Consider the following 27,522-nt stretch of genomic DNA (forward strand, 5'->3'; position numbering starts at 1 on the left):
TAGATCACTGTATTGCTAAGAAGACCTAAGTCTATCAAGGTTGATCATCACACAATGTTGCTGTTACTGTGTACAATGTTTTCCTGGTTCTGCTCACTTCACTCAGCATTAGTTCATATAAGTCTTTCCAGGTTTTTCTGAAATTAGCCTGCTCATCATCTCTTATAGCACAATAGTATTCCATTATATTCATATATCACAACTTGTTCAGCCATTCCCCTCAATTTTCAATTTCCACTTTCCATTCCATTCCAATTTCCAATTATTTGCCACCACAAAAAGAGCTGCTATAAATATTTTTGTACATGTGGGGATCCTTTCCCCCTTTTTATGATCTCTTTGGGATACAGACCTAGTAGTACTATTGCTGGATCAAAGGGTATGCACAGTTTTATAACCCTTTGGGCATTCACTTTATTTTTCTTGATTTTTTTTTTGCAATATTGCTAATATGAAAAACGTTTTGTATGACTTCACATGTATAATGGGGATCATATTTCTTGCCTTCTGTATGGATAAGGGAGGGGCTGAGGGAAAGAATCTGAAACTGAAAATTAACATTTTAAATGAAATAAAGGAGTACAGGACTTGAGAGACAAGGATATTGAGAACATTTTACAAGATACTATTGAGACTTTGGGATGTGAGTTATTCACTAAGTTATCGGAGGAAAATGATTAAAAAAAAACAACAACAACAACCCAGTCTTTTCAGTAAGTTATCTGAGGCTATGGACTCTTCTAAAATTCCTGATAGGATGAGAGTTTCAGAAAAAACTTAGAAACTGATAACCCGGCCTTTCCCAGAAGATGAGAGGATATTGCATAGGGTTAAGACTGTTAATCAGTGAAGTATCTAGAGACATATTATTGGAACTGAACTTCAATTAAAAGTCATCTGAAGTGCAGAAGCGGCTACAGATGCCAATTAGTGTCCATGCTTCACAACACACAGTGTTGTAACAAAGGGCAATCTTTGGTGTAGATACTGCCTTTTCTCAGGAAAGAAACCATTTCTGGGTGACAAATTGGACTGAAGCACGATAGCACTGGCAGGCCTGTGAAGTGCAAAAAAAGAGGATGATTACTACTTAGAATTTTGAATTGTAGAGAGTCTGAAGACTTCACAACATGAAGTTATGCTACAAAGATGCTTGTGGAAATTAGAAAAGCAATCTAGTACTGATAAGACACCACAAGAAATACATGTTGAGCTCATGCAGTGAAAATAGAAAGGCACTTCAAGTTTGTAATTTGAGTAGACAGTCAACTACACAAAGGGCAATAAAATCTGAAGAAGCAAATGTAGTTAGACTATGAGCAAATGTGCCAGGGTACAGGATACTCCAAAGAACTGAAGTGAAAGCAGCCAAAATGTGATCATAGTAAACCAATTTATAAATCATTTCCAAGCTGCAGTGATTAATCTAACTTGAAAAAACTCAGCTCAGCCTAGCTCCTTGACATCTTCCTGTGTGTAGACCCTAGAAACAGGGCAAGAGACCATCTATAATTACCTAGACTCAAGGCAAGTACTTACAGAAAACCCACTCAGAGAAAGAATAATAGACAGTGCCATTATAGTAAGAGAAGCCAGGGGTCACAAATACCTAATGGAAAGATACCCCTAACAGAAACCAGATGAAGGGGAAGAACTACATTCTGCTTAAATAGTAACCAAGAGTGATGTGCACACCTAATAGAAGAAAGCAGAGATCGTGTGTGAGAAGCTGAATTACTGAGAATCAGTATCAGGACATGGAGATGACACCAGCAATGGACAGAAAGCTTGAACTCAACACAAGTTACATATTGATTCCTCGACCTGGATTTATTGGAACCCTCTACCCCTACTCCCCTAAGTGACAGTAAAGATTGCAAATTTGCTATATTGGACAGTTGCATCTCAAGTGACTATTATGTACCAGGGTTTCTAAGGGAGACATGAGAAAAATTCCATTGCAGCCTTTGAAAGGGTTAGGACTCTATGGAGTAAGTAACAAAGATTATCGATACTAAGTCTACATTAGAAGGAGACTAAGTTTGCTAAAGAAGTTATTGGTTTGACAGGAAGTAAATGCTTTGGCTTTGGTATGTCCATATTTAAGAACATCCCTGTTATGTCAGCACAGATTTGGACACTCTCAAACTTATTCAAGATCCTAGCAATATATAAGTAGTAATAGCCTTTCCAGCACAAGACCAGTAACCAAATGACCTATCTGTTCCAGACCTAAATCAGTCATGCCCAATGGCCAAGTAACTTCCTTGTCCAACTCAGAAGCAGCCAGTCCTGGTGAGGAGGCAGTACAACAGCTAAGTGATCTGCTTTGACAGCCTAACAAGTGAGGAGCTGGCACAGCAGAAGTAATCCATTACCAGCTACAGAGAACCATGAAAGAACTTCTCTCTGTAGAAAGGACATTGAAACATTGCATTTCCAGAGTTGTGAGTTGTCTGGTCACATGTTCCCTGCAGATATGTCTCACTGTAATTATACTTTAGGTTCATGCCCACATATCCTCTCAAGTATTCTGTATATTTTTGTGGTAAAGTGTAACCCTAGTTTGGGGGAATTTGCTTTTTAACCATTGTTCTTGCTATACCATTTGAGTAAATGACAGAAAGTCAGAAGCAGAGCCAGAAAGTCTTTTCATAGATTGTTAGAAGGACACCAGTAGGGGCTCATGATCTGATGTTAAGAAGATAAATTCTCCTAGTCTATAAAAGGTTGTAGCAGTCACCTTTCTGGGAAGCAACTTGCCAGTGTCTGGGATGGTTAAGGGAGTGAGTTCAGATTGGCCTATATGAAAAGAAACATGAGCATACTGGTTTTTTGTGGCCCCTGGGGAGCAAAAGTCCAGGTTGTAGTTCTAGGGCAGAAAGGAGTGCTTAAGGTCACTCACAGGACAGTGGAGATCTTGTCTCAGGTCCAGTGTGGAGAAGAGCACTATTGTTTGCCTGAGCTGCATTTGAAGGGCCAGAAGGAGCAAATGCTCACAGACACAGAGGAGTAGGGGCCCTGGGCTTAGAGGAGTGCTTATGGAGGCTCACAGGCCACAGCACAGGCCAGGAGAGCAGTGAACACACCTCTCCTTAGATTATACCACCTTGGAAGAACTGAAAACTTTCAGACTGTTTGAACTAGCCTTGCAAATAGCGACACATAAACCTGAAACTTGGGATAATGCTCCCTTGACCCCAGAGCTGAACTTTAACATAAAGTTAAAAGTCAAGAAATAAGCTGGAAAAATAAGCAAACAACAAAAAAGAACCTGACCATAGAAAGTTACTATGGAGACAGGGAAAATCAAGACACAAACCCAGAAGAAGACAATGAAATCAAAGCAGCTACATCCAAAGACTCAAAGAAAAATGTGAATTGGACAGAAGCCCAAAAAAGAATTCCTAAGAACAAGAAGAGTTTTGTTGGTTTTTTTTTAAAGGATTTTAAAACTCAAGTAAGAGGGTAGAGGAAAAATTGGGAAAAGAAATGAGAGTAATGCAAGAAAATTATGAAAAGAGGTAAAGGAAAACAAAAATCCATTGAAGAGAAGAATTCCTTAAAAAGCAGAATTGGTCAAAAGGAAAAAGAGATACAAAAGCAGCCAGAAAGAAAACAATTCAAGTACCATGGAGCCACAGCCAGGATAACACAAGATTAGCAGCTTCTACATTAAAGGATTGGAGGGCTTGGAATATAATATTCCCAAGGGCAAAGGAACTAGAATTACAACCAAGAATCACCTACCCAGCATGACCATGTGTCAGTTTTATTATAGTAGTGATTCTTTTAGAGTAGACAAGATGGCTTAAGTTCATGTCTCCAATATCCCTTACCTAGACTAGATGGCTGCTGAGTTTCTTTACAATTCTTAAATTACATGATTCCATTGCACTTGAGTGACTAGTTTAATGGTCATGCCCTCAATATAAATGGGGAAATCTGGAGATTTAGGCAGGAAGATAATGAGTTCCATATCAGACATACTGAGTGTGCCATATCTATGGGATATGTGGGAGGAGATATTTAGTAGGCTGTTGGCAAAAATAAAGACCTAGAGTTTGGGAGAGATGTTAAAGCTGATTTTATATATAAATAGATACACACACACATGTATATATGCATATGTATACACATACATATATGCATATACATGTGTACATATATTTATATACATACAAATGTATATATGTATATACATACATATGTATGTCATTTGCACAGAGATATGTCAATCCACATGAACTAAAGAAATCTCTATGAGAGATTATAGTGTGTCCTGGAGAACATTCATGCTAAAGGAACAGAAAATGGAGGGTGATTCTGAGAGGGAAACCAGGAAGGCATGTTGAGAAAGTAGGAGTAGAGAGCTCCTTTCAGAAGCTTAGAAACTGAAGAAAGTGTACCCAGGAGGACAGCACCAGTACTAAAAGCTACAGAAAAATTAGGGAGGATTAGGACTGAGGAAAGGACATAGGATTTAGCAACTGAGACTGTATTTAACCTTGGAGAGAGAGTAGTTTTAGTTCAATGAAAATTGAGGCTAAGAGGTTGAGAAGTGAGTGACTGGTGAGGAAATAGTGAGAGTGAGAGTTTGGCAGTGAAAGGGAGCAGATACAAGACTGGAGAGATAGAGAATGATAGTTTGAAAGGATTACACAGTCCTGTGAAGGTTCTTTAAGGGTGGACTACTGAGAATATTTGTAGGCAGCCTGGGAAAGAGCTAGTATATAGTGATTTAAATCAGACTGAAATAGGGAATGATTAATGGGCCAAGCTCCTGGAGGAAAAAGAAAATAGGACTGAGGGAAATAAGCAGAAAGGTTAGCCTGGACAAAGAGAAGGGCCAACTCTTTCTTCAAGTCAGGAATAAAGGAGAAGATATGGAAGGTTTTTGAGATATGGAGTTAAGGAAGAAGAGGAATCTCATTACAGATGACCTCTGTTTTCCCAATAAAGTAGGAGACAAGGACATATGTTAAGACAGAAAAAGGTGGGTTTAAAAAGAGAACATCTGGAGGGATGAAGGACAGAGAATCTATTACAGAAGAATAAAAAGTTCTACAGAGCAGGACTGAAGGCTTAGTTGAAATTAGATAACATTAATTTAGACCTAGTTGGCACAGAGGAATGAGTTGCCCCAGCAGCATTCAGAAGCCTGGGAACCTAAGTGGAGAAGGCAGACCGGGGGGCAGGGAGCGGGCAGTCCAAGGCTAAGGACTGGCAAGGCTTGAATGGCAGTGGACAAGAGGACAAGTGAGTTCTGTGAGGAGGGCAGTGTATAGCTCAACTTTTCTATTATAGAGGCTGTGAAGGGAGAAAAGATTTAAAGTATGACCATCTCTGTGGACAGCTAAAGAGAGTGAAGCTATAGGTCATGAGAACTGAGAAAGCTGATAAACTGGGAGATTAGGATGCTTGAAGGAACATTAATGTGTATATATTTTAGTTCCTAAGAACAAGCAGGATAATAACCTTCATATGGGTATGATCCTGGTAGTATCTGTAGGTCAAAGGGTATGAATAATTTTTAAAAATATATTTTTATTTCCTTAAATATTTCCCAATTATATGTAAAAAAATTTTCAACATTCATTTTGCAAATTTTTGAGTTCCAAATTCTCTCCCTTTCTCCCTGCTCGCACCTCTTGGGAAGGCAAGCAACATGATAAACATGTAAAATCATGTAATACATATTCCCATGGCATGAGAAATTTAATAACTTTTCTTATGCATTTTAAATTGTTTCCCACAATAGTTTAATCAATTCACAGCTTCACAGAGAATTAGCATGTCTTTCTTCCCACTGCCCTTCTAACAATGAATTTTCTCTTCTTTGCTAAATTGATAGGTGTCAAAGAATACATCAGATTTATTTTAATTTGCATTTCTCTGATTATTAGTGCTTTTGAACAGTTTGTCAGGTAGCTTGTATTTCTTCTTTTGAAAACTCTTTCTATTCTTGGACCATTCATCCATTGGGAAATGGTTCCTATGCCTTGTTGAGACATGGGGGTGACCTTGAGATTTCAAAGACTATGTCAGCAGAGTACAAGCTCTGGCAGAATCTTCCACTTTAGAAAGACTTAATATGGTCCTGGTGACAGATTATATCTAATGTTTGAGGTTCAGCTTAACTAAGTTCAGAGGCCATCGCTACTCATAAAAAAGAGGAAAATATAAGATGCCTTCTTTAAGCCTTTGAGGTCAACTTCCACAGTAACAGTGTTAGAATGGCTAAGAATCATTTTTAAACTTTTTTCAAACATTTCTCAGTGACTTGCTAGTGTTTCAAGTAGTACTTATAGGGCTAAAATTTTTATCTTCAGACTTCTAGTAATGTTCTTTCTGCCACACCTTGAAACTCTGCATGATAAAATTTGTTAGAGGAATAAAAAAATAGTAAATTCCACTTTCCTGCACTGTTCTTTCAATTAGTGTGTCAAGCAAAATGATTGTTATTCCATTACTTTTTCATCTTGATAGATTTTTATTTTATCAAAATTATAAAAACATTCTATCTTCCTTCTTTGGTAAGGGGTGAGTATACTATGCTCTTAACTACACTTCATTTTTTAAATGCCCATAAGAACACCTTTAAGAAGTAAAAATTAACAAGGCACAGGGAAAAAAAAAACAACTTGTAAATCTCTTAAGTAATAGGTTGACCAGAGAACAGCTTAAGATCAGCCATGGTTAAATCTCTTCAAACTTTTTTCATGTAAACCCCAAGTAGAAAGGGATCTGAGAGGGCATATAATAGAGTAGGTTTCATGTGGAAGAACCTGTTGCTGAGCAAGAATTCCTGCTACAACATACCCAACAACTGTTCATCTAACTTATTCTTTGAGACCTCCAATGAGGGACAACTATCTCATTTACAGATGGCCTCCATTTTGTTAATAAAGTACTAGATAAGGACCTATGTTAAGGCAGAAAAAGATGGATTTAAGAAGCAAATATCTGGAATGGCCATTAAGGGATGAGGGACAGAGAATCAATCACAGAAGAATAAAAAGTTAGGTGATAATAAATAAAACAGAAAGAAGATAATAGCATTCTACTTTGGAACAGCACAAATTGTTAGGAAGTTTTTTCTTATGTCTAAATTTGTCCTGAATTTGTTTGGTCTACTTCACTTTCCAAATGGCAAACTGTGAGGTGTCCTGGTATAACAGAAACAGTGGGGAAAATCCTAACAGAGCTAAAAGCTTCTGGAAGTGGCAGATTCCTAATCAATGCAGGTTTCTGTTTGTCTTTAGTTTTTGAAGAGGACCAATGATATCACGGTTGATGCTGACTTGCCAGTGAACTGGATTTAAGTGAGATAGAGTTGCACAATGTCATCAACCTCACTCTCTCTTCCAGAGCCATGAAGATCCTGTGACAAGATAAAAATCAAGAAGATTGGCAATGGCCCAGGATGCAGTGGAAGACCTTGGCATCTTTGATGTCTGACCAAGCTAAAAGCACCCCACTGCTACCTGCATGGCCACTGGAACAAATTGTTCTTATCTGACCATTCTGACAGAAGAAGTCTTCTCATGCTTGGAGTAGACATCCTGCTGACTCACGAGAGGGTTAGAGGCCTATAGGTTACCCTCAAACTGGTTTAGCCCATCTGCTGAGATGGTTTTTAAGTAGAAGCTGTATGACCACTTGTCAGGTATATTATAATAGTAACAGTGAGGGTCAGAAGACGTTAATCCTAGTGAGAAGGGAGGGACAAAGGGAGGTCGTGGCTCTACCTATTATCAGCTGTGTGACTTTGGATAAGTCACTTATCATTTCCTAGCCAAACAAACTCTCCCTTTTCCACTGTACTCTGTTGCCTTCTATGCTGAAACTTATATGATTTTGCACGCTAAGTCTATATTCTATATAAGATCATTCTGTAGACAAGCAGCATTGTATTATAAGATAGAAGGCTGGCCTTGATGACCCAGAGATCATAGATTTAGGTCTCTGACATATACTCTGTGATCAAGGGCAAGTCACTTAATTATTCAACTCTGTAACTCTTGAGTTACTGACTAGTTGCTCATCTCCATTGAGGGAAAGGGTTTTCACATTGGAAGGTCCTTATGCATCCAGACTAATTACAGATATAGTACTATTAATGTAAAGTTTAATTTTTGGACAAATTGGCCTACTTCCTGTTCCTCATACACAGGATTCTATTGCCTATCTCTGAGACTTTGCCCAGGCTGTTCCTCTGAAATGCCCTCCTTCTTATGCTCACTGTGTGACCATGGGCAAGTCACGTAACCCTTCTTGTAAGGTCTCTTTCCTTACCTGTAAAATGAAGCGGTTGTACTAGATAGCCTCTGAGTTCGATTCTGAGTCTACGATCCAATGAGCCCCTTCCCCTTGGAACCTCTGGTTCCCCTCAAGGTTCGGCTCTGGCACTGCCTCCTCTACCATGCTGCTTACTTGTCAGTGTTCTCCTCCACATCCAACATGACTTCCTATGTATCTGTATATGCATTGCATGCTGTTTATATGTTTTGTCTTTGCATTCTCAGCACCTAAGACAATGTCTTGAACATAGTGTCATGTTTTATGGATATAACTATTCTAAAGCTTTGCCATGGGATGGAATTGACTCTGGGTAACTGAAGGTTATAAGAAGCAGCTGGCGGTCTCTGTGGCTAGAGTGCTGGGCCTGGAGTTAGGAAGATCTAAGTTCAGATGTGACCCTGGGCAAGTCACTTAACCTCTGTTTGCCTTAATCCACTGGAGCAGGAATGGCAAATCACTCCAATATCTCTACCTAGACAACCCAAAGGATAGCACTGGCATGCTATGTTCCACGAGGTCATGAAGAGGTGGACACAACTGAATGACTGAATAATAGTACTGCAAAGCTTATAACCAGAAAGCTGGCACCAGAATGTCTACATGCATGTATCATTACAACCAACCAACATACACACACACACACACACACACACACACACACACACATATATTTGTGTATATACAATATGCATATGCATTATATATACACAAATACATGTTTAAGCACATATACATACATGTATATATATCTCACACAGCAACTCAAGAAGAGGCTATCTGTGATTTTTTTTTCTGTTGGTGGCAGTACTTACATATATAACATTTATAAAACTGGGAATCGTTTAAGTATGAAATCATCTACAAAGTAGTACACATAAGCCCACAGATTTAGAGCTGAAAGGAAACTTAGATGTTACCAAATCCAACCCCCTTAAAGATGAGGAAACTAAGGCCCAGAAAGGTTTACCCGAAGTCACACAGCTACTCAATATCTGAGCTTGGATTTTAAACTAGGCTTTCCTGACTCCAGCTCCAACATGCTATACCATCCCCTCACATTTCCAGAGGAAATGGAGGCTCAAAATACTTTAAATGACTAAAACATAGGGTTAGAAATTGTTTAGCTAGTCAATGTATACTAAAAATGAAAATTGCTCTTGACCTGCCTTAGATAGGTCAAACAAGTAATTATGAAATGTTTGCTACATTCTAGGAACTGTGCTGAGTTGGAGATTAAAACAAAAAAAGTAACCCCTGCACATAGAGAGATGAAATTCTAACCCAGTAGACAACAGATACATATAGAAATATATACAGAATAATACAAAATAGACACAAAGTAGTTTGGGGAAGGAAGGCATTAGTAGTTAGAGGAAGGCTTCATGTAAAAGGTGGTTGAGCAGAGTTTTAAAGAAAGCCAGAGATTCCAAGCAGTAAAGGTAAAGAGGGAGCGTGTTCCAGGCATGTAGTGTAAAGGCATGGAGACAGAAGAAGAAAATAATATCCAAGACTCTAAAGGTAAGAAGTAGACAGGCTGTGAAAGAACTCCCAGCAAAGGAGTTTATATTTGCTCCCACAGGTAACAGGGAGCCACTGAGGCTTGTAGAGTTCTTGAGGGTGGCATGCTCAGACTCATAAGAAAATTGCTTTATTGGCTGTGTGGAGACTTGAATTAGGGAGACCAACTGGGAAGCTATCGCAATAGTCAGATGAAGATTGCTTGAATTTGGGTGGTGACTATAAGAATGGAGGGAATAGTAAACAGAACAAAGTTGTTATAAAGCCAGAAATGGCAAGATTTGGATTGGTTGGATTGACTGGATTGGTTGAGGAATCTAGGATGACCAAGAAGTTGTGGATCTGTGTTAGCTCTTCCTGACTTGAAGCTCAATGCTCTGCACTCCTCAGCTGCCTCAAGAGGGGTAGGTTTTAGGGAAAAGATACTGGAGCTTATGTTCAATGAGTAAGTATGGTCTTATATAGGCTTCCATTATCGCTCTGATCAAGATCTCTTTTAAACCACTACTTGGGTCACCTTGGGCAAAATCACTCTCTGGCCCTCAGTCCCTCCTCTTTAAAATGAGGGGATTGGACTCTTATCTCCTCCATGGTCCTCTTCCAGCTTTAATTTTGTGTTCTTAGCTGAACCTCCTTAACTGGGAGGTTCACTTACTTCTGTACTGATTTTCTAATGAAGTGCTGGACCACATATCTGGTGAATCAAGATTCTGAGGAGCTCCAGGAGATACCATCTTTACCTTCTACTTTTGGTAAGCCTGAGTCCTATCCTGCCACAGAGAGGGAAGGAGATATCCTACTGCTGTCTCTTCCATGTCACTTTCATCAAGCCTCAGCAAACCCTCTAAGTCAACAATTCAACAAGCATTTATAAAATGCTTCATATGCACCAAATGAGACAGTGGGTAGAAGACCAGGCTTGGAGTCAGGAAGATCTGAGTTCAAATATGACCTCAGACACACTCAGGCAAGTCACTTAACCCCTATTTGCCTCAGTTCCAATGGGGAGTATACTGGAGAAGGAAATGGCAAACCACTCCAGTATCTTTGCCAAGAAGACACCATGGACAACATCCATGGGATTATGTAGAGTCAGACACAACTCAAACACAAAAAATCTGTCAAGCACTGTGCAAAACAAAAAAGAAAGGCAAAGACAGTGTTTTGCCTTCAAAGACCTCACGAGACAATCTGCAAACAAGCGTGTGCAAACAAGATACAGAAGAAATTAGAAGTTATCTCAGAGGAAAGGTATTAGCTTTAAAGGGAACTAGGAAAGGTTTCATGCAGAAGATAGGATTTTAACTAAGACTTGTGTAAGCCAGGAGGCATGGAAAGAGGGTATACTATAACCTCCTCTTTTTAAGAGAAGCATACAGACACTGAGTTCTTCAGGAAGAAAAGCTTTGCAGACCTATTCTAGATTCCCTAAGGGTTTGCTTGGAGGTCTGGAAAAAAAAAGCTTAAAAAGCCTTTAAAACAGAGGTTGTTAGCCATTTCTGTGGGTCGTGGACCCCACTGGCCGTCTGTTGAAGCCTATGGACCCCAGAATAAACATTAAATGCCTACAATGACTATACATACATACACACATACCTACATATATAGAGTGGTGTGTGTGTATAACCTCCTGTACGTATCTTTTTGGTCCCCAGTTACTTGCCAGCTGTCTCCCACCATCAGACGGTGAGATCCCTGAGGGCAGACACTGGGCTAGACCTCGGGAGAAACAGACAGGTCAAAGACGGCCCCTTTCTCGGGAGCTCTCAGCCTCCGTAGGAGACCCTACGCGACAGCTGTAGGACAAATGGGAAATGATCAATAGAGCAAAGGCACTAGCGTTACTCGGAACCAGGAAAGGCTTCCAGCAGAAGGTGGGACAGTGGCTGGGGCTTAACAACGTGCTGCCTACACTCACAACGGAAGGAAACGCAAACTTTCGGTTAGAGGTCAGTGAAAATCATGATGTCATTTTTCCCCCATCCAAGTAGGCCCCCCTGGAATCTCTCCCAGGTTAGAAATCCCTGCTTGAGGAGGCTCACGGTTCTAGGGGGGGCCCTCCCAGGCCTAACATAGCCCGGGGCTCCCCAGGCGCCCGGGCGCCGGCCTGGGGCTCCCGTTACACCGGGGCCCCCCTCCCTGCTCGAGTCCAAAATGGCCGCGGGGCACGGAGGGGCTCAGGGCGGCCCCTAAGTGGGCACCCTTTCCCAGCCGCCTCTGCACCCGGCGGTGACGACGGCAAGCCGGAGGGCAACGGGCCGTGCGAGGAGGAAAAGAGGAGGAACCCGGAGACTCTATGGCCCGTTCCCGCCCCCTCTTCCCCACCCCAGTCCCCCGGTCCCAGGCTGCCGCCGCTGCCCCGCCTCCTCCCTTTCCTCCGGGCTTCCCCCACGCTGTCCCCACCCCTCAGCTTTCCCAGGCCTGAGCCCCTGCGCCCAGCCAGGCCCTGGTGGCGCTCGCGCTGCCTGCCGGGATACTCCGCCCGCCCAGCCAGTCCTCCCAGCTTGCGCCGCGGCCGTGATATCCGTGTTTCTCCCAAGATGGTGGCGCTGGGTTCGGGGTGACTATAGGAGACGACAGGGCCCCTTGCCCGCCCCGACCTCCGACCTCTCCCCTCCCCCGACACACAGCGCTCTCCTCTCCTCTCCACCCGCCCGTCCCCTCCGCCGCCGCCGCTGCCGCTGCCGCCTCCTCTACTTCCACCTCCCCCCAAGGCCGGCTCCGCCGTGCGCCCCGCGCCCCGCGCCCCGGCCCAGAGCCCCCTCGGGCGACGACGGCGCTTCCTTCGGCTCCAGCTCCGGGCCCCGCGCGGAGCCGCCCGTCCGCCGCTGCCCAGCACCGGCCGAGCGGGCCCCTGAGCCCCCCGGGGTGGGGGGAGCGGCCGCGGCTGCGGCTGGAGAAGAGCGAGGGATCCCCGGCGGCCCCGCGGGCTCCTTGCCTTCCCCCGGGCCCCGGAGAAGGAAGCGCGGATCCCGCATGAGCCCCGGCGGTGGCGGCAGCGAAGGGGAAAGAGGAGGCGGCGGCGGGAGGAGGCGGAGGAGGAGCGGGGCGGCGGCGGCGCCTGCTGCTGCTCCCACCACCGCTGCTGCTGCTTCTGCTGCTGCTGCTGCTGCGAGGGCCGCGGCCCAGCCCGGGGCACCACCACAGGTCGGTGTTGGCGGGACCGGAGCCCCTTCCTGGGCTCCCCGGGGCAGGCGGGTGGGCTGCTGGGCCCAGGGCCGAGTCCTCGCTCGGCCGGGGCCGCGTCCCCGCCGCCGGGCCAGGGCCCTAACTGTCAGTTTGGGAGGCGTCCCCCTCCGCCGCCGCCGCTGCCGCCGGAGGGTTTTAACAGCCCCCGGCCCAGAGCCGGGGGGCGGCAGGCGCGGACCCCGGCCGGCGCTGAGCGATTGCCCGGACCCGGGAGGAGCTCGTCCTCTCTGCTCCAAACTGTCAGGTCCTCGCTTCCTTCCTTCTTCCTCCGCCGTGTTTAGCGCAGAGTATCTGCTAGTGGACTCGTAGTTTGTTTCTGGGGGAGGGAAGGAGAAGAGCTGTTGGATCTGTCTGATGGGATCGGGCTGCAAACGGAGCTTCTGCATAAAGTGTTTTTAGGCAGCCGCCGGTGGGGACCCCCCCACCCCATCCCAAGTTGCATTGGAGTTCATGGCATTTGCTAATGGGAGAAGTGTGTGAAGACTGGGAAATAATTCTGACCCCCCCCCCGACTGAGTGAGAAAACACGCACACACACGGAAATAGTTCCCTTCTTGTCCCTTCTCCCAGCTGAGTGAATGAGAGAGGAAAAAATACTCACATGCACACACACAAACACACATGCACACACACGAAACCACTCCTGGAAATAGTTCTGTTTTCTTCCCCTCCCCCAACGGAGTGAATGAAAGGGGGAAGACAACACCGAGAGGCGCACAAACGGCGCCAGGCCCGGCCTGTGCCTCGGTGCTGCCTGGATGGGTGAAGCTGTTCTTCCGTGAGCGAAATGTGTTTGGATGAAAAGCAGACAAGTAGTATTATTTCCTCTGGATTTATTTCATCGAAGACACAGGTGTTGTCTTTTTTTTTTTTTGTAAATCTTAGAATCCTAGAAAGATGATTCATGGTCTCATTTTGTTTTCTTTTTATGACATCCTATGGGAGGACAAAAATAGAAGAGGTGTAGAACCGTATCAAGATCACATTTATTAGGTGGCCAGTAAGCAAAAATTTAAAATAGTAACATTTAGTCCATTGTTGAACAGGCACCTAAAGTGGTGTGTGGGATGGGAAATGCTCCTTTAGCACAGAAATTGAGACAGCTTATCAGTGATGGCTTTGGTGACACAGGTATTAATTGAAACCACTTACAGGCAGTAAGTGGGTACGTACTAGACATTGCAAAACTTTAATCATTTTTTTAAAAAAAGGCTCCAGGGGGCAGCCATTTAAACTTAAAAACTTTTAAAATATGAACTTTTGTAAAAAAAAAATTTTCCTGATAGCATCGTATTGTCATTGTGATTGTAGATGCCATAGAACAACCACAGTGTTAAAGCGTAGCTGTAGAAGTTTTCATTATCAGGTTTGACACATGCAAAAAGTGAGTATATTTTGATCACTTGTTAAGTTTTCTTAATAGACAAAAAGAATTTCTTAGGCAAAAGTAATAGTCATGGATTTGAAAACAAATCTGGCTGTATCAATCCTGCTTATTAATCGGTTAAATTCAGCAACTAATTTATCCAGCACCTACTGTGTGATAAGCATTGTGTGAGGTTTATGGGGTTACAAAAGCGAAGTTGTTTGCTTGTGAAGCTTAAATTACTTTAGGGAGATAAAATATAAACATGAAACAATTGAAAGTGATACAAGGCAATTTAAGTAAGTAGCAAATTACAGTTATATATCAGTATTAAAACTATCTGTGATTTTTCATCAGTGTGAATACTCTTATGCTGCACATAACCCAAGCTTTCATGAGAGTTGTGTTTCTTATCTGATGTTGTAGTTGAGATATTTCCTTAGTGTAGTGATGTGTCTCCAGTAGCTAAATGAGTCCTACAACAGTTATACAGTTCATCAGTGACTAGAGAGTAAGTATTGGAAGTCTTTCCAGTTTGACCCAACAGACTTTGTGCTGCACTAGCATAGCCTTTGAAAATGCAGGTCCACCCCATGCCAGGAGGAGGCATCAGAATAGGACTATACTGGAAATTCAAATATAGAAGGACATTTTAAAGGTGATTTTTTTAAAGGATTATGACCTGACGAGTAATCATGCAGTCATGTTGTGCAAGTCTAGGTGATGCTGGTGTATACAGGATGTCCTAAGTCTTCCTGTAGTTTTATGTTAAAGCTTAAAAAATATTAAAGCTTTAAAAAGCTATTAAAACTTGAAACTCATGAAGACATTTGGGATTCCCTATGTCAGATAGTGCAGCCCTGTTGAATCCTTGGTAGATAAAAACAAATATTTGATTGACCTCTGCTGATCTCTGGGGATTAATAGCAGACAAGTGGTTCTGCTATACTGCTTCAGTTCAGATTCACTCATTTGATGCTACTTGTTCAGCAAGGTGTGCATTTCAACTTTATTCTCATAGAACTAAAATCATCCTATACCTTTCAGTAGGATATAAAACACATTGATGATCATGCTCCAATTTCTAATTGGTTACAGCGCACTAATTCCTTTTTATCATTTCTGTTATAGAATAAATGTTCACACATGCATTTTGTTCATGGTTATAAAATATACTGATTAGTTAATATGATTTCTGTGGTAACACTTGAAATAACATCCACACAGAATTCTGTACATCTTTCATCAGTCACTTAGTTAATTCCTTGAGAATTTTGTGTTTGCTCAGTGATCCCTCTCAAGTATCTGGTACAGACTCATCTTTATCCCACTTGAAGATTTTCAGATTCATCAAGAGCTTCTCTCATTGCTGATTAACTCTCTACTTAAGCTCACTTCCTCAAAATTTTCCCCTTCCCCCCTTCATCTCAATAAGTACCACACACTTCATAAACTTTAAGGTGCTATATAAATGTGAGTTATTATTCTTGGCATTACTTGTCCTCATATTTTAATATATTCTTTTCTTGAAATAATATAGCAGGAAAATCAGATGAATTGTAAGATAAGATAAAATAGGTATAAGAATATTAAATGAATATATAGTCTTTCTACTAATGTCCTACTTTAATTCCCAGTTATTATGTGATTTCAGGTTCTCTATTGCAAGCTATCTTAGATCTTACTAAGCTGAAACAGCTTTAAATATGGGTCGTGTGACAAACTGGCCCTGTGGTTGGACAAATACCAGTTTAGTTCGGCATAGAGAGGCTCCTTAACAGAATGTTGGCCAATCTCATGAAACATGTAAAGGTTGACATCTCTGTCCATGGAGGGAGTACCCTGACTGATAAAATTACAGATCTTTCAAAGTATCAGAGTAAAGTACTATGTAACTACTTCACTAGATCTGTGATTTCATTGGTATTGCTTACTATTTCTGCCGATATTTTGTGAAACTTCTCTGTGACTTAAGTAGTTAGATGAATTGGTACGGCCAAATTCATCCCTTGGTAGGCTGGTAGCAAAACCTTTGTTGATAAGGTTCTCTAGGCATAGAATGAATTGTCCTTAGAGTACTTAATTCAGGCCACATTCAATGCCTTTCCATTCCTTTCCATTTCCATAGGCCCTGCCAAAACTTCATGCCCTGCCGCTGAGCACTACTCCTCACCTCCCCTTTCCCTAAGCCGTCCGGCACCCCAAGGTCACCTTTGCTTCTTGGGAATAGGACTTTAGTAGAGCATCATGCAGTTATTTTGTTAAAAATCTTGTGACACTTTTTTAGTCATATGGCATTGTGGCAGTTCTGTTATCTTGACTTTGAGGCCGTGCCATTTTTTTTCCTTTGAAAATCTGCAGAATTTTTCTGTTTTTACTCATATTGTAGGCAGTGGAAGTTTCCAAAACTGCTGGTCATGTCTAAAATTTTAGTCTGAAACAATAGTATTTCCAGATGTTTACTTAAAAAAAAAAGTTGTTGGATATGTTCTGTAGCAGCTTTCCAAACTTGTGTTCAGAACCATTAACATTAGCTATTTACACAAGCAGTTTCTTGTGTAAATGAGCAGGTCTCTGTTTTCCAAATATAAAAGTATGTAGAAATGATATTTTGAGTTAAAGTACTTGGGTAAAACTGTAATATGTTCTCATAGGTGCAGATTTGTGGCTTTTTTCATAGTGCTTTTTATTTTTCAAAATGCCTTGACATATGTTAAGATGCAACTAGATGGGAGAGAGAGAATGAGCATTTATATAGTACCTAGTATGTGCCAGGCACTATGCTAAGGGCTTTTTTTTTTAAAGAGACAGTTGGGGTTAAGTGACTAGCCCAAGATCATACTGCTAGTAAGCATCTGAGGCCTCATTTGAACTCTGGTCCTCCTGAATCCGGCATCCGTGCCCACCTACCTGCCCCACTAAGGGCTTTTCCAGATATCTCACTTGATCCTCAAAACAACTCGATTGGCAAGTGTTGTTATTATTCCCGTTTTACAGTTGAGGAAACTTGAGGCAAATAGAGTTTACATAACTTTCCCAACATCACACAGCTAGTGTGTTCCCAAGGCTGGATTTGAATTTAAATAATCCTTACTCCAGATCCAGTGCTCTCTCCATTTCACCAGCAGCTACAAATTCAACTTCAGACACTTACTAGTTTTGTATCTTAACCTGTCTGCCTTAGTTTCCTTACCTGTAGAATGGGGTTATCACTTACCTCCCAGTGTTGTTGCGAGAATAAAATGAGATATTATCAAAGTTCTGTGCAAACTTTAAAGCAAGTATTTTATCCTTTTCACCTTATATACCCATTTATCTGTGGAGAAGTGTTTGAGACTTCTTAAAAGTCATGCCAGATCTCCTTACCTTCTATTCAAGGATCTATACTAGAAAATGCTGTAAGCTAAGGTTTTTCTTCTGCTTTGTTTTGCCCTCTTTTGGGGGAAGAGGTGGGTCAGTATGGGGAACTCCATGTGTGAGAAACTCCTTCAGATTCAGTTCACCAGCTATATATTCTTATGGGGAAAGTCAACATTGAATTCATGTGCTTACAGAGTTGCCTGGGACAGAGAGGAAAAGCAATTTATTTAAGGTCACATGATTAGTGTGTTAAATATAAGCAGGATTTGAACTTCTTGATTCCAAGCTATCTAGCCCTTACTTGTACATGTTGCCTCTCTTGTCTTCATAGACCCATAGAATCTTCCTTTTTTTCCATACTTTAGAAAATTACACGTATGTAATTTTCAATCAGTAAATTTACTGATTGCCTACTGTTATCTGCAGGAGGCAGTGATAGATACTAAATTGAATACAAAGTATAAGACCGATCTCTGTCTACCAGCAGCTGGAAGACTAGTTAGAAAAACAATAGCCTGTCAGTACATATTTTCAGTGAACTAGGAGATCTAGAAATAAAGGTTTTTATGTGATAGAAATGTTAATATTAGTGATAAATCTAATAATCCTATGAAACAGTTCTAGCCAATTCCAGTCAGTCCTCTCTCCTTAATGAGATCAGTTTGATTTGGAGCAGCACTTTTCAGACTTTGCAGTCTGAAGGAGTAATTGAGATAGTGTGGTACTGGGCTTGAGGTCAGAAAAACCCGGGTTCAAATTCTGACTAGTTGTGTGATGTTGGTTAAGTCATTAAAAACTTCTGTGCCTCAGTTTCCTGATCTGTAACATGAGGGAGAAAAAATGCAATATGTATTCTAGGTATCAAGTAGTATGATTTGTAGAATGTAGAGTGCCAAATGAGCATTAATAATATGAAATTAGGCTGGAAAGGTAGGGTGGCACCTCATTGTGGGGGTCTTTGATTGACAGGTAAAGGAGCTACTTAGAAGAGTTAACTTCATTTAATAGGCAATGTGTAGATATTGAAGGTAACAGTTACATGTATGACCTTGTGAATCTCTCTGGGCCTCAGTTTCTTTATCTGTAAAACAGAGGAAGGCTATTGTAAGGAATAAATGAGATGTAAAGTACCTTTCATACCTTAAAGCACTATATAAATGTTAGCTATAATTAAAATGAAAACTAGATGACTACAAAGTTCTCTTTTAGCTCTAAATCTAAAGAGCAGAGGAGTGGTATTAATTCTCTGCATTAGGAAGATTAGCTTGGCCACAGTATGAAGGATACATTGGAATGGGAAATGGTTGGAGGAGGCAAGATTTAGTAGAAAAATATTGTAATAGACTGGTTAAATAGTAATAAGGGACTATACACTAGGGCTTTAGAGGTGTAGGATTAGAGAGGCGGAACTGAATACATGAAATCCTACAGAGGCAAAATTTGGAGAATTTGGAAACAGTGCTACCAGTTTATTAATTGAAAGTTCTGGCAGCAGCATAATCTAATACTTTCTTGATGGAATTGGTAAATTTTGTGTGGTAACCTTACTCAGAGCAGCATATTCATACTTTGGATTTTTTTTCTTTTTAAATACTGATGTTCTTTAAAACAAAAGAAAGGACTGGTATTCCCCAGTGATTTCCCCCTCACACACTTTGAGGGGTCTTCCTCTCCCCTTTTCATCTTGTCAATAAATAAATAAGCAAAAAAAAAAAATTATACCACCTCTTTGCAGTTAGGGGGAAGGCGTGATTTACCATATGTCCCTGAAACATAAATTGTCCCTATGCTGATCAGATTTTTGAAGTCTTTGAATATTATTTTCTTTACATTAGAGTGATTATTATATCTGTTATTCTCTTGGTTCTACTTCCCTCTGAATCATGTCATACATTATTCCATTATGTTTACATACCATCATTTACTATGCTATCCCTTAATTGATTGGGTACCACTTCCTAGTTCTTTGATCTTGCAAAAATGCTGCTGTATTTTAGTGTATGAGTACTTTCTTTTCCTCTGTCCTTCTTACGGTCAAAGTTTAGTGACTTGAAGTTGGGGTAGGGCCTGGACTCATGATTTCATATATACAGGAGGCTGTTGCCAGATGAAAAAAGCTTCCTCTAACAATGCTGGTCAGACTTTAGAGATTAAGTGACTAGCTCATGGTTGTAGAGCCAGTGTGTGTCAGAGGGGACCCAGGTTTGAACCCAGATTTTCCTGGCTTCTAGATTGGCTCCCTATCCCCTGTACCATGCTACTGCTGAATTTTTAAGTATAATTCCAAATAGTTTCCCAGAATATTTAGCACTTCATAACCTGGCCCCAGTGCAATTCATTGAAATTGCTCTCCTTGCTATTCTTTACACAAGATACTGCCATTTCTCTCCTTGGGGCATTTTCACTGGCTGTTTACCATTACTGGAGTGCTTTCCCTCATCTTAGCACCTAACTTCCCTGGCTTCCTTTAAGTCTAGGCTAATATCCCACCTTCTACAAGAAGCCTTTTCCTTAATTCTAGTTCTTTCCCTTTGTGATTATCTTCAGTATAACGTTTATATATCTTGTTGGTCCATGGTTGTTTGCGTGTTGTCTCCTCCATTAGACTGTGAGCTAGTTCTTTGGGAGGAGGGGCTGTTAATTTTTTTTGCCTTTCTTTGTATTCTCACTGCTTAGCACAGTGCTTGGCTCATATTAGGTGCTTAATAAATGCTAGTTGACTAATTAATTCACAGATGCACCATAAAGAGTTCATTAGTGTGTCTTTTCATATCTCCTTAAACATTTCACCATCTTAATTTTTTGTAATTTTTGTCAATCTGATGAATGTGAGGTGAAACCTCAGTAGTATTTTAATTGGCATTTTCTTACTGTTGATACATTCTTATTGGTGAGCATTCTTTCATAAAATTGTTGATAGCTTGGATGTTTTCTTTTGGAAATTATGCATCTTCTTTGGTCACTTAATCTATTTTATTTTGTTTTATCTTTTACTTTTTGTTTTATTTTATTTTATTTTATTTTTGCTAGGCAGTGAGATTAAGTGACTTGCCCTGGGTCACACAACTAGTAAGTGTCAAGTGTCTGAGGCCAAATTTGAACTCAGGTCTTCTTGACTCCAGGGCTGGTGTTCTATCCACTGTGACACCTAGCGGTCCCATGCTTGGTCTATTTTAGATCAAGGTCTTCTTTATATACGGCCTTCATCAGAATTAATTGTTATAAAGATTTTTTTCCAGTCAAATTTCTCTTCCAATTCTAGTTGCAATTATTTTATTCGTGCAAAACCTTTTCAATTTTATATAATTAAAATTGTGTTTTACTTTTTATGATTATTTTCTGTGTCTTCTATTTTCCTCTTTTCTTAATGATGTGCCCTTTTTTTCTGCTTGTTTTGGCTTTATAAACTACTTTCCAGTTTTCCCATTAGGTTTTATTGACTAGTGGAGGGAGTCCTCAGCCCAGCATTTTAAATTTTTTTGCTATAGCAAAGAGCTGGAAAGTGAGTATCCAGTGGTGTCCTTGGGTTTATCAAACAGTAGGCCACAATGTTCCAGGGTTTCTCTTTTTTAAACCAATAACAAGTAGTTTTTAAACATTGCTTTATTAATATAGTTTGAAGTCCAATAGTGCTACATCCCCATCAACATTCTTACTTTTTAAATTGTTTTCCTTCAAGTTTTTGACCTTTTGTACCACCAGATGACTTTTGTTATTTTGTCTAGCTCTACAAAGTAACCCCAAGGTAGTTTAGTTAGTATGTCCGTAGCTTCAATTTTCTCTCATTTTGAGAACTTACGTGGATGGAGCACCCTTTATACCACACATTTAGAATTAGCATGTTATGGGGAGGCATTTTTTAGACTAATTCTTTTTACCCTTTTTCCTTATCCACTTAACTGATTGGTTTGCTTTTCAATATTCCTGTTCATTTATCTGCAGGGCTTATGGCTAGGTGACTCAATGGATAAAGTGCTGGGCCTGGAGTCAGGAAGACTCATCTTTGTGAGTTCAAATCTGGCCTCAGAAACTTAGTAGCTGTGTGACCTTGGACAGGTCATTTTACCCTGTTTGCCTCAGTTTCCTTATCTGCAAAATGAGTTGGAGAAGGGAATGGCAAACCAGTCCAGTATCCCTGCCAAGAAAACCCCAAATGGGGCCACAGAGACTTGGATGTGACTGAAAGGACTAACCCACAACAATTCATGTGTCTGTGGGAATTATTCTTTGACATTTCTAGTTGTATACTTCATGTGCTTATACGTGTTAAGCATGCATAGATTCACAGCCTGCAGAACCAAACTTAGGTCTGGAAAGGGCCTTAAAGGTGGTAGAGACCATCATCTCCTTCATTTTGCAGATATGGAAACTGAAACCAAGATGGGTAAAGGGATTTATTTGTTCAGGGTCCCACAAATAGCAAATAGCAGAGCCAGGTTTTGAAATGAGGAACTCTGCCTCCAAATCTAGTGTTATTTCTACTGGACCACACTGCTAATCTTATTCATGATAGGATTTGGAGTATTCAGTGCCACTAGCATTTGTTCGGTGCCTACGGTATACCAAGTGTACTGCTGAGTGTTCACAGATGAAATCAGTCCTTGTGTCAATGTGGTTGCTAATTTGGAGGGGAGGGGTTACAGCATGCTCAAGAATAAGCAAATAAAAAAAGATGTGTAAAGAAATTTGGGGCACTTGGGGAGTGTTAACAGCTGGAGGGAATTGAGTTTTTCCAAAGTTATAATGAAAATTAAACTTCAGCTGTCCTAATGTATTACAGTTAGGAAAACCCTTTTTTTTTTGGTCAGATATTTGTGCATACTGGTTTTCCTAATGTAATATAAGCTCCTCGAAGACAGAGACTTCAATTTTTATTTTCATATCCCCAGTGCCTGACACATAGGGGGTGCTAGTTGATGGACTGACTAAACATTTAAAATATATTAGTTCTACAAGAAATGAAAAAGTAAAATTTGAGAGTGACTTTTTAATAGAAAAGTATCTTTTATAAACCTTAGGGGCAGATTGTTTAAAATAAGATGGATTTGAACTTGGTGAAAAATATTATACATTTGTACTTCTGGCTGTCAAACAATGTTTCACAATCCAGTTTTCATTATTTGCTTCCTTATAGTGAACAAAAGATAACAAAAAAGTTATCTTGAATTGAAACTCCTTTTCCCTTGAAATGAATGATTGTTTCCATCTTCCTTAAAGAAGCTGCTTTTGTTATCTGTGTATATTAAGTAGATTTTGATTGTTTTTGACAAGTTTACTTAATCTTCCAATGAAAATACCCGTGACGTAGAATTTGAGGATTTGAAGGGACTTTTAAGGATAAGCTAGAACTCCTCATTTTATGTCGTATGAGGAAACTAAGTTGTAAGTGACTTGTCCAGTTCCACATCTAGTTAGGGTGACTAGAATTGGCATGCAAATGCTGGGTTATGTATAGAGGTTTGCCTTCAATTAACATTATTTAGGAATTTTACTTACTAAAACATTGCTTTTATACATTAACCTTCCACTTAAATTTGGATCATTTGAAAGACAGCTTAATCAATGAACAAATAATGCATTATGTTTCATAGATTTGCAATAGACCCCCAGTTTTTCAAGGTCACTTGAACTGTTAACATGAGCTGAGTTCATCTTATTTATAATTTACCCTCCTTGGCCTACTATATTTTAGAAAAATGGCAAATGGATACTTCATTGAACATAAAGACTTAAAGAGGCATAGACCCCCTCATTAGAAAAGGCAATGGCCACATTTCCAGACTTCATTTCTAGGACCTTTGAAGAGTCATTATATTTCAAATGCCACCCAGAGGCAGAAGGCTGTATGTAAGACCTTATTGTTTAGACTCAACATTTTGAATTAGGTTATGAAATTGTTTATTTGAATTAGGTTAAATTAAATATGAAATAAATCAGTGTTGGAAAATATGGAGTACTTCTGAACTGCTTATTTCTTTAGCCAGTGAGAATATTGAATGTGGAACCCATTAGTATTTCTGACCAGCTCAGTATATTCTGAAGTTATAGTTCAACTTCTACCTTCTTAAATCTGTTGCGGTCCAGTCTGGCACAGAATTTCTCCTAGTAATTCAGCAAGTTAGAGAGCATTATCAATCAATAGGTACTTCCTTGAACTGACTTACATAGGTAGGCTATAGGTCCAAGTTCCATTTCTGGAAGAAACTCTGGATAACTGTTCATTTTCTTCATTTTCACAAAAGACATCACTCTTATCTGGACTAAAGAGGTAGGTAGTTCTGCACATTCAAAATCAAGCTCTCTCTTGCCCAAACCCTACACTTCAGCTTAATTCCTTTGAAATTGATGAACCTGCCTCCTTTTTCCACTAGATGGGGTAGTTAAGTCATTGGTTGCAAACCACCATGGGATCTCTATAGCAGGGCTTCTTAAATTTTTTCTGTTTGTGACCCCTTCAGCGCCTCAGTCACATCCGACAGTTTAAAGAGGCTGCCTAGGACGTCAGCATTCTCTAAATACATAATGGGGCCTTGAAGTGATTAATTCTTATATAGTGGTATTTAGTTATTATTCTCATACTCATTTCCCCATTCCTCTGCAGATTTCCACATTTTACTGGGTTCACAGCAGATTCTACTGTTGTGGATATTGTTGAGTCGATTCAGTTGTGTTCAACCGTTTGTGATCTCATTTGGGGTTTTCTTGGCAAAGATACTGGAGTTTGCCATTTTCTTTTCCAGCTCATTTTACAGTTGAGGAAACTGAAGCAGAGCCAAGTGACTTGCCCGTGGTCACACAGCTAGTAAATGTCTGAGGCCAGATTTGAACTCATAGAGATTAGTCTTTCAAACTCCAGGCCTGGCACTCTATCCCACTGTACCACCTAGTTGCCCTAAGTGTACTGTACTGCTCTTTATAATTGATATCTTTTTTAACATGACATTGACTTATTATTTCCTGTCTCATACCCCAAACCCCTTTCGTACCATCACCTTTTAAAGAAAAATATAGTTCAGCAAAATCATTTAGGGCATATGCAAAATTAAAATTTCATATCCATATATACTTCTGCATATATATTCATATACATAACCATATCCATTTTCTATAGCAGTGAAAGGAGGGAGGTACATTTTCTCAACTTCTCTAGGGGCAAACTTGATAGTTATAATTATAGTGTTCAGTTTTGTTTTTTCTTTTTCATTTAAGTTGTTGTCATTATCTTCATTTTTCTATGTTTCTGTAATTGAAGATTTTATCAACCTGATGGTGAATGAACTTCTTTGAACTTAGCTAGGCTTGTACTTGGGAGGCAGGCAGACAGGCTGTTTGACTGGTACTTAGTGCCTTTCAAGGCATTCCACTGATGTGGTCTTTGTGACCCAGGGTCATCCTTATATATGGTAGAGTAATACATAATTCTTTTCTTTTTTAAGGAAGTCAGGGTTAAGTGACTTGCCCAGGGTCACACAGCAATACATACACTTCTTAATAAAAACTTATCTATCGCCTCTTCTCCTCCTCTTCCCCTCTAATACACAATACCTTTGTGTATTATGGTATCTAATAAGGTACCACTTCAAGAATTATTTCTCTGTACTTTAGCATAATTATGTCTTTAGAACAAGAGCAGATCAGGAATCACTGATTGCTGGAGTAGGAATGATGGCAGCATTGGGGTGGATGTGACTACTACATCTTAAAATTTGTGGTAGCAAAAAAGAATGTTGGCCATAGCCTGACATGTAGTGGTTTTCAACAAGTATGGGGAAAAAATAGGTTGGATCCTGTGAATATTTAATATTTTATAGGAGGAAAGCATAACGATTAGACCTACTCAAAAAGTTCTCACAAAGGCTGTCCGAACTGCTTCTTGGGTATGTTGTAGCTGAGTTTTGAAATTCCAGTACAAATTAAATTAGATGGCTGCTGAGGTCTCTTCCATCTGAGATGCCAAGTTGAAAACTAGATTCAAAAACTCATTCTGAAATCATCAGACTGCTAGCATGGTTTACAACAATGCTGCCAATATTCAGTATTTTGTGGTATGCTTTTGAAACTGCTGCCTTAATATCTAGTTTGTGAGCCATCCAAGAAGATATTATTATTTTACTTTTGCATTTACAGAAGTCCAGGATTTCATTATCTTATTTGGGTTGAAGTGTGGATATAGATTTTGGGGGGAGAAGTTTATTGGTAAGGAGATTGATAAGTATACCTGATCATACTTTACTGAATGACTTTTCAGGCCATGGGAATTTTATGGAAAATAATTATATTCCCACTTTTCTTGAGTGTTTATGTACTATTATTTAGGTTCCTTTCTGGGCCTCAATTTCTTTATAAAATGAAAAGGTTCTACAAATGGTCTCTTAAGGATTCCTTTGGCCCTAAGTGTAAATTAAGTATTTACCTTTTATACATTAGCCTCTGTCTTTATTCTACTTTTTATGTATGATAATACTGTCTTACCCATAGGCTCCATTCATTTAATCTTTTTTCTGAATCCCTGAAGAGAATAGATAATAACTTACATTCTGTATTTATAGCAAAATAATATTATGAGAAATTATAGAAATTCATAGTTTAAAATTAAAATATTGCTGGGTTATAGATAACTCTAATTTAAGAAAACTTGATATATAAAACTCCATATTTAACATTGAAAATGGGGTGATTATTCATATTATTAATGAATTACTTGTTTTGCAAAAAAGATTAACCCCATGGATTCTTTATATAATAAACGTTTCTTACTCATTTGACAAGTATTTGATTTACATACAACTTTTATGAAACATCTCAACTGTATAATAAGTAGTATATGTCTTCTTTTAACATAGTTTTTTATAACATAAAAAAAGTCCTTTTCAGATAACAAAAGGAATAAGAGAGCAGACATTTATTTAAGTGCTTCTCTGTGCTAGGCACTGTGGTAAGTGCTTTACAAATATTATCTCATTTGATAGACCCTTGTAACTAGACTGAGGAGATAAGAAAAATGAATAAAGTTGAAATGATTGTTCTTTTTTTACTGTCATCTAAAAAAGATGCATTTTGTTTTATAGACCTAAGATATTTCTTAAGTTTGCATAAAAGCTGTTAACTGTTGCAAGATTAGGGTGGGCAGCATGTTGTGGTAGAAAAAGCTCTGAAATCTCATGACCTAGTTTCTAGGCCTGGTTTTGTTGCCACTTTTTAAGTCTTGTAAGTCACTTAGACTTTTTAAACTTCAGTTTCCTCATCTATAATTTGGTGATAATAATACTTCATTTGGTTCCTTCTCATAGGATTGTTCCCAGTAGCAAACAATTTAAAATTGTAAAGAACTTCCTATACCATATTAAGTGATATAAAAGGGTCCACATTTATTTTAGGATATTTGACCCAAAATAAAGTGTGTGTGTGTGTGTGTGTGTGTGTGTGTGTGTGTGTATTAAAAACACTATATCCTTTCTTTTCCCCATTTGGTAAGGAATATGACAATAAACTATTATTGCCATATAAAAATCATCACATCTTGTAATGTGTAAGTTTACTTTTCAGAGAAAGTATCCATAAACCTCTAGCAAAGCCTTACTCCAGAGCTTCTTCATAGCCTTGAAATGAACCTGAGTTTTCAAAGGCTGTAACAGCAGATTACAAGCTCTGGCAAGTTGTGCCTAGCTAGAAAGGCATTTTGAGTGTGGTCCCAGAAATAGACTGTGTCTGAACTCCGAAAGATCAGCCTACCTTCGCATGGAAAGATTCAGCTTCAGCAAATTGGCCGTTAGAAAATGAATCCT

At 39.8% G+C, this 27,522-nt stretch overlaps 1 protein-coding gene across 2 annotated transcripts in view; it reads left to right on the forward strand.

Annotated features, from left to right (window-relative positions):
• The first annotated feature begins 12,885 nt into the window (after nucleotides 1-12,885).
• Nucleotides 12,886-27,522, forward strand: part of UBE3A (ubiquitin protein ligase E3A) — a 105,866-nt gene continuing 91,229 nt past the window's right edge. Inside the window, exon 1 of one of the 2 annotated variants that reach the window (XM_078146320.1) lies at nucleotides 12,886-12,969. The gene's annotated coding sequence lies outside the window, so the exon portion shown is untranslated. The remainder of the gene's footprint in view (nucleotides 12,970-27,522) is intronic. The other variant, XM_020992789.2, reaches the window with a different exon arrangement.

This window comes from Phascolarctos cinereus, unplaced genomic scaffold (assembly GCF_003287225.1).
Source record: "Phascolarctos cinereus isolate Bilbo 61053 unplaced genomic scaffold, phaCin_HiC Scaffold_726;HRSCAF=1367, whole genome shotgun sequence".
Classification (NCBI taxonomy): domain Eukaryota; kingdom Metazoa; phylum Chordata; class Mammalia; order Diprotodontia; family Phascolarctidae; genus Phascolarctos; species Phascolarctos cinereus.